Source organism: Manis pentadactyla, chromosome 6 (assembly GCF_030020395.1).
Source record: "Manis pentadactyla isolate mManPen7 chromosome 6, mManPen7.hap1, whole genome shotgun sequence".
Taxonomy (NCBI): Eukaryota; Metazoa; Chordata; class Mammalia; order Pholidota; family Manidae; genus Manis; species Manis pentadactyla.
The window spans coordinates 16850996-16859257 of NC_080024.1; positions in this window are offsets into that span (position 1 = coordinate 16850996).

The following is an 8262-nucleotide window of genomic DNA, read 5'->3' on the forward strand; positions in this document are numbered from 1 at the left end:
AAAAGGGGAGATTTAGACACAGACACGCACTCAGGAAGACACCATGTGAGGGCTCGAGTCGAGCTGCCATAAGCCAAGGAGCCACCAGATACGGGAGCAGGGCCGGCAACGGGGCTTCCCCTAGTGCCTCCAGAGGGCACATGGCCCTGGTGACATCAGATCTCAGACTTCCAGTCTCCGGAGCTGTGTAAGCCATTCAGTCTGTGGTACTTTGTTACGGCAGCCCTAGCACATAATACACGGTGAGCCAGGTGACTCGATTCCAAGTCTCTCCCTTGAGTGTTGTTTTCATGCGGCCCTCCCTTTCTCAGAGACACACAAAAGCCTTGCAGCCTCTCCTGGTGGGGAACTGTCCAGGGAGGCCTACATTCTACACCTGTGTCCTGCTCATGGCCACAGGCCCTGTCTTCTGTCCTGCAACATCAAAGGCAGCTACTTTAATACCAAGACAGCCTCAGGAGGGTCTTGCCAACCTGGGACGCCCAACACTGATGCCTTAAGGGCACCCCAGAATTCATCCCTCTGAGGCCTCTCCCCTCCCCAGGGAGTATGTCTTCCTCAGACCCCCATCCTCTTCCCCAGTGGGGATCCCCTACCCCAACCAGAGTCAACAGCTGTGGTCTCTAACTTTGCAAGGCCCTTCTAGCCCCTAGGCACTGGGACGATGGACTGAAATCTTGTCTCGACCTTTAAACACCCATTCCACTTGAGGGGCTAAGCAATCCAACTCCTGAAAGCCAGAGGGGCTGCTGTGAGACAGAAGGAAGAGGCTGACAGTTCCAGCTTGAATTCAGTAGAGGTTTACTGAGGGCATCTTATCTGCCAAGCTTGTCCTGGGCAGTGGCAGGATGCGTAGATCTCCTCCACACCACTTTGTGTTTGGGGAAACTAATTTATCCAGGCAAAGCGGAAGGCTCTTATGCCGGGCAGTCACTTGTGTGCTCAGAGGAACAGGGTTGATCTCTGAGTATTATCCCTGGACTAGAGCAAGGAGTCCTGTGCCAGGGAACAATTTTAATTGTTTCAAGCTGGATAAAATCTAAGGAGTACTTGCATGTCAAAGAAAGGGAATGTAAGAGTGATTCATCATCAGTGTGGTGGATTTAACAAGATGACATTACACCTGCTCATGGACAACACCCATGTTCATCTCTCTTTTCAGGATGGAGGTGGAGAAGATGTGACAGACACCAGTTTTTTCATAGCAGCTCATCCTGTTTGACATCAGTGTATGCTTTCACTCTTCCCATTCAGATCTGGCATTTCCCTGGAGGTTTTTCCATTGTGTCCTGCTGCCTCCAGTGCACCTGTGATGTCAGTCCCCTCTAGAGTTTTCCTGATGGGGTCTTCATTCCTGTGGCAAAAGAGTTGCTTCTTGCATGCACAAGGGAGGGCCACTCTGTGTGTGACAGAGGACAGGAAAGGTGACAGCAAAGGTAGAAGCTCTGAGTTCCCACCTTGCACCCTCCTTCTCAGCCAGGTCTTACTTGAATGTCCCTGCCTGTGTGCTGAGACCCCAGAACACTTGTCTGGCACATGCAGCACCCCCAAGGCCTGTCCCCCATGTCCCAGGGAGCAGGAGCCATCCCACCACACCACCCAGAGGTGGAGACACGAGCACACCATTCTCTGGGTTCCACATGAATGGGCCAGGAGCCCTCTGGGGTGGGCTCCTCTCATAGCCATTCCCTGGGATCTCTGACTTGAGATCAAATATGTTAGGAACTAGACTGATGTAGAGGATATTTGTCATCTGTGGCTACCCAGATCTTTGAAAACCCTCTCTGCCTTTAGATCATTTTCCATGAGTACTGTCTCTCCAAGGTAGAAGTCACATGCCCAGACTCCCTCGCAGCTAGAGTACAGACACGGGACTTGGGTTCCACCAAGCAGACTTGCTTGTGCAAGCCCTGAAATAAAAAATGAGCAACATGCATGAGGGACTTGCTCTCCTGCATGTGAAGTCGGGGTGTTTGGGTCCTCTGAGGGCAGCTGTGGTGGAGGCTTGGTGTCCAATGATGGTGGTGTTTCTGCTAGAGAAGCTCTGGTGATAAGGCTGGTCATTATTCCTGGCCCTCTGTTCCTCCCCAAAATACTGCCTCATGTTCATTTCCTTTAATAAATTCCTTTCCAGCTTAGAGTAGCTGTTTGCAGCTCAGTGTCCTGCCTGATAGAATCAGGGAAGTGGGCTCTGAGTTCAGGGCACAGGCTAAGCAAGTGCCAGCCATTAGCAGTAGCAATATCAGGGAGCTGGTGGAGGGCATGCGAGAGAATGACCATCTCATTAGCAGGCCTGGGCAGCCCCTGCCTCTCTCATCACTGTCATTCCTCACCATCCCCATCCTTTAACCTTAATAACACAATGATAACTTCACTTCCTTAAATTTGCGTAGTGTCTTCCAGCTTACAAACCACTTTGGTATTCATATTCTCATAAGCTCACAACCACCCTCTGAGGTAGAGGCCCTTAATCATATTTGACAGGTGAGAAAAATAAGACTCACCGAGTTTAAGTGACTTGCCCATGGTCCAAGGCCCGTAGGCAGCATGGCCAAGAACTGAACCCAGACACCTCTGGCTTCATGTAAAGTTTTTCCACGTACATCATAGTGTCCCCTGCCTCCCACCACCATGTCTTGAGTTCCTCCCACAACTGTTGAACCTGCCAAGCCATGAGCACAAGCCAAAATATACCACTAACTTCCCAGATGAGTGTTTTAAGGAGGATGCATCTTTGCTGCCATATAGGGAGATGATCAAGCATGACACATCTGGAGCCAAGCAGCCTGCATATTCATAGCCCAGCTCTGCCACTTGACCATTGCATGACCCTGAACAAGTTATTTGCCCTCTCTGGGTCCCAGATTTCCAATCTTTAACATGATCATGATAACAGGTTTGCTGAGAGGACGAAGTGAGTCAATCTGTGCAAAGCACTTGAACAGTGCCTGGCTTGTAAATGCTCAATAAATGTTAGCTAGTTTCAATACTTCCACAAATCTAAGAGACACAAGTGCCAAAAGCCCTCAGGTAACTTGCAGTATGAACAATGATGAATTACATGTACATAAAATTAGTTCATGTTGGTTTACACTTAGAAGGGTAATAAGTCTTCCAGCCAAATTGAGGATACCAGCCATGCAAATTCATCAACAGATCCCAAAGAGCCTTTATTTTGACCAGGGTAGTTTCTGACACTCCTTGGCCAATGGCCTAATCTTTGTGTTTGTAATCCTAATTCAACAGGCTGAAGAGTTTCTGGAAGGTGCTAGGATGTTCAGGTAGCCCCCTGTTGCTCTTAAACTGGCCTGGAATTCCTTCTTGCCAAGAGTACCTCCTCCCTGCTCCCCAGAGCCGAGCGCTCAGTGCCATTTGCTATTGACTCGCCTCGTGGTGACTGAGACCTTATTTTTACAAGAGAGGTAACATGACATTGAGAAAGAGCCCAGACTGTGGGGAAAGCAGGGGAGGGAAGAGCAGTTAGTGATGCTATATATAAAATAACAGTTCAATGCTTGGCACGCAATAGGTGCTCAATAAATGTCATTCTTATTATTTACTATTGTTGTTCTGCAGTGGTTTATCACATAATAATCTATATGTAAACCTGGACTTGACTTAGACACAAATCCAATCTCAGGGGAGCACCACCTGTCCCTGAAGGGTTCGCTCACTGCTGCAGACCCCACCTTTCAGGTCCAGATGTTCTGATTCATTTGTGGCTAGGATGACATTTTGACATGAGTCTATGTCCTTTTACTCTCCTCCTTCAACCCCATCCAAGCAGGTAGCCTCCTTTGAATGTTGTTCTTTTGTAGGAATGGGTAAGACAAGAAGCCTGCAAGTCTTTCTGCCTTTTGTTTACCCAGAGCCAAAGTCTCAAGAAACAGGGGGGTTGGCAAAGAAAGAAAAAAAGTGTTGGCAAGAGACACAGTTTCTTGGCCAGAAGTTGGGGAGAGGGTGGAGGAACAGCACCTTTGCCTCCCCAACCCGCTAAGCAGAAGGTGGTTCCTCCAAGATGGGGTGGGGGTAGGGGGTGGGGAGTTTGAGCTCAGTGAGCCCTGCCAACCCCAGGGGATGGAGGCCTGAATAAAAGGTTGTTTTGAAAATGTTGTAAAGTAGTATTTCATGCATACCCAAGTGTGTAAAACCAAGACCCATACATTCTCTCTGTACTCCACCAGGTGTGAGGTATACAACTGTGAAAAAACCTGACATTGTCCCTGCCTTTGGGCAGCTTATAGACAATAAACAAGCAAACACATTTGTAATTACAAGACATAGCAAGTGCCATGGAGGGGAAGCAGAGTTACAGAGAACATTCAGGTGGCAAACTTAAGGTTGCGCTCCATGAGGAGGGGACAATGAAACAAAGACCTAAAGGAGACAAAGACTCAGCCATGCAACCTGGGGTGTGTTGGGAAAGCAAGGGAGGGAAGAGCATTCCAGGCGGAAGGGGGCAGGAAAGGCCTAGTGGCAGAGATCTGCATGGATCTTTGGGTGCTAAGGATCTGGATGGAGTTTTTCTGTAGGATGTGGCATCACTGGAACCTGCTGCCACGAGGGGACAGATTTACAGTGATTAGACATGAACCAGGGTGGGCATTCTAGAAGGTCTAAGAGGCAATATGGCTTAGGGAAAACACAGAGGTCCTGAGTTTGAAACCCAGCATCCCCTTGGTGAGAACCACCTTCCTTAACCTGAGTCTCAGCTTCCTTACCTGTAAGATGTACACCTGTACAACCCTTCCTTCAGGGTTGTTTTGAGTATGATAATGTCAATTAAACAATTTGTACAAAGACCAGCAAACGGCCATTATGGTGATACTTCCCTACTGTAATCTTCCCCATCCTTCAGGACCCAGCTCCTGGATACCTTTTTCAACTCCTCAATGGACTGTAAGCTCCTGGAAAGCGGGAGCATATCTGATTCATCCTTCTACCCTACCCCCACCTTGTCATACAAGAGCCTGGCACACTTTAAGAACTCAATAAATGTCTGCAAAATTGAAGGCAAGCGCAAAAGTAATTATAGTAACTAATAAACTGAAGAATGTTTTTGTAGAGGACAGAGAAGTCATGAGTCCAAGATGATCAAATGACAAAGGATGGGCCAAGAAAAGACATGCATGTCATGGCTTGCTCACATCCCCAGCAGGGGAGCACACTGGAGAAATATCTGCTCCTAAACACGGGCAGTCAGACGCAGGCTTTCCCTCTTCTGATTACAAAGGGCATTTCTAGGCAACCGAAGCTGTAATACCAACATGCAGGGTTTTTTAACAAGCGTTTATTTCATGCTTTATGGCTCACACAGCACTTCCATGTACGTTATCGCACTCAACAATTTTGTTAACTGGTAAGTTACTGACTGGTCTCAGCCCCTCGCTGCACATGGAGGTGCCACGGATCAGCAAGGGCAAGTTACCTGCCCGTGATTAACTAGTGAGCTGCAAAACTCAGGCATTACCCTGGATGTTTTGATCTAAATCCACTGTGCCTTTTGCATATGACCACCACCCCAGCTCTTGAGCAGGGAGATGCAAATACTGCTCTCATCTAGAGACAGGCAAAGCCTCACACACCAAACTGCAGCTGCGAGTCCAGACACAGCCAGCCCCTCTGGGCAGGGCCTTCTCAGAAGCCACTGCAGAATCCGGGCAGGAGGAGGAGCAAGTTGGCACCCTCACTCCCCGTGAAATGGCTCATCAGCAAAGACGGACACCCACCCCCCGGCCCCATTGAGAGAGATGGTCCGTCAAGCTAACCCACTCCCCCACCTTCCACTTAGGAAGTCTTGTTCGGGAATCAATGTTTATACCACTCAGTTTGGCCACTAACCCTGCCACCCCCATCCCAGAGCTTCATCTAAATTTTTCAAGTATTATTTTTGAATCCTTATACATTCAGAGGGTTTTTTAATATTTTAAATAAAAAGTTTAAAAAAACAATGCTCTCTCTGCCTTTTTGCCTTGTTCTCATCTTGGTTCCCCCCACCACTTTTTATCCTTCTAGAATTTATACAGATAGAAGCAAACATGAATACATATATTGTATCCCCTCCTACCCTCTTTCTACAGAAAATGGAGCATAGTGTTATGTACAGTTTCAGGGAAATGAATCCTTTCTCTCTCTCCACTGCCTGGGGCCCCCACTGCCAGCAAGCTCAAAGTCAGGAGACCATCAATAAGCACTTGTAGGAGGGGAAAGGCCAGATTGAATGGACAAGTTATCTCTGGAGACAGTCCAGGCTGTGAAAGGCAGGTTCTTGGTGACCAACATCCGTGCACAAGTGTCAGCAGCCAAGCAGTCCCATGCACTCTGCATGCAGCAGGGTCTGAGAAGGTGCATCCTGGCCCTTTCTCCTAGTGCCAGACATTTCCAGGAGCGGTGATGGCCTCACCCTTGAACACTTCCTTCACAGGCAACATCAGCACCTCTCTCCTGGGTCACCGAAGAAAAAGCACTCACAGGACTGAGTGCAGAGGACTTTGTTGAAGTGTTAAGGAAAGCAAAGATGCTCATAGAGATCTTAGGCCCAAAGAAATGCAAGAAGCTCCTCTTCAACTGGCCCAGCCTCACACTGTTTCCAAATTACCCTAAGGTGACTGGGCATTATTCTTTCTAGGTGGACCTTGAGCTGATGGGGCTTCTGAGGAGGCGCTTGTAAATGGGCCTGGCCCCCATCAAAGGCAGCTCTGGGCCAGAGGCTGGGGAAGGCCTTCCAGCATCAGCTCTTGTTTGCAAATGGTGAATTGCCAATGGGGAAGGGGGTGTGCACACTGCCAAGAAAGCAGACTAATATTTTTGGACTAAAATTTTAATTTGCTTCAATTAAAAATTCAGGCCAGCTCCAAGCAAAACAGAACTGGGTGAACTTATTTTGTGAACCTCTGCAGAGTCCTTTCTGGGCTCCTCCACCCCTCCTGCAGGTCCCTTGGTGACCTCCACCCTGGCCAGCATTTCCCAGCTGGCTGGTTCTGAGATGCATACCATTTCCTCCCCTCTCTCCCACCAGACCAGATGGGGGCCCTGCTGGGGAGTGGAGACAGAAAAACCATCTGGATCCAAGAAGCAGGAGAAACCCACCTCTAGGGCCTCAGCGCTAGTCTTCCAGGTCTAGGTCACGTCTATACACTGAGGGCTCTTTTCTTAAACTAACTGGCTCTGTATCTTGTGATTAAAGGAGTGTAGGAAGACTCGGGAAGATCAGTTTTTTAAACAGTGCATGGACCATAGAAAGGGCTCACTAAGCCATGGCTGCTAAGATTATTGCCTTCACCCTTACTTAGAGGTGTTCCTCTGTAAATCTTCAAGGGAACTTTCAATACTGGCCCCCTCACCACCCCTTCCTAGCAGTCCTGGCCCAGAGAACATATACTATGAGTCACTAGGAACCCCTCCTACCCTGACATGCTCTGATGGGCTTTGTGGTGGGACCTGTGTCCTATTCATCTGTTAAGTGAAGGAATAAATAAATGCATCCATTCAGTGTACTTATGAATTAATACGTGAACATGTTTTAGGCCCGGAACAATGCTGATCCATACAGGGGTTAGAAGAGGCAAGAGCCTACAGGTGGACCCCAGTGACCTCGGGGCCTTCTCCCCCCTGGGGCCTCACAGTTTCTTCTTGTCAGAATCCAGGGGCCTATAGTACTTTCGGTCCGTCATGAGCAGGCCCTGAGGCTGAGTGACTGTCCTCCATTGGCACTGATTCTTTCCCACCTGATTCCGTCTTCCTAGGTTGCAGAGGGTTGGCGGGGTCAAGGGAAGAACTGGGCCCCAGTGTGGTTTAGGTCTTCTCCAGCCTACTACCCCTCCCAACCTCCCTGAAGACCTCACCTGGAGTAACCCCAGTCCGCCATAAAGAAACCACCCCCCTCACTGGGTCCACACCTTCCAAATCCTTCTATGTTGCCCTTTCCAATGGTAACAGACAGGAATTCCAGAAACACAGCAGTCCTCCAAATTTGGGGATGCAAAAATGTATTAACTTTTTCTCTGTAACGCAGCTCTATCCTTGTAACAAGCCCCCACTTCTAAGCAACAGAAAAGTTAATCTGGTAACATTCAAGTGAAGTCATCCCCATCAGTGGTTTAAAGTCAATCAATTCAAATCTGATTTGGTCACACCCCCATTTGGGAGCCGGGCCTAGCCCACCCTCCCCCTGGCCCTCCTGCCATGATCCCAGCACACTCTCAGCAGACTTCCTTGCCCCACTGGGGGCCACATGATCCTCTGGACCCCTGCCTTTCCTCA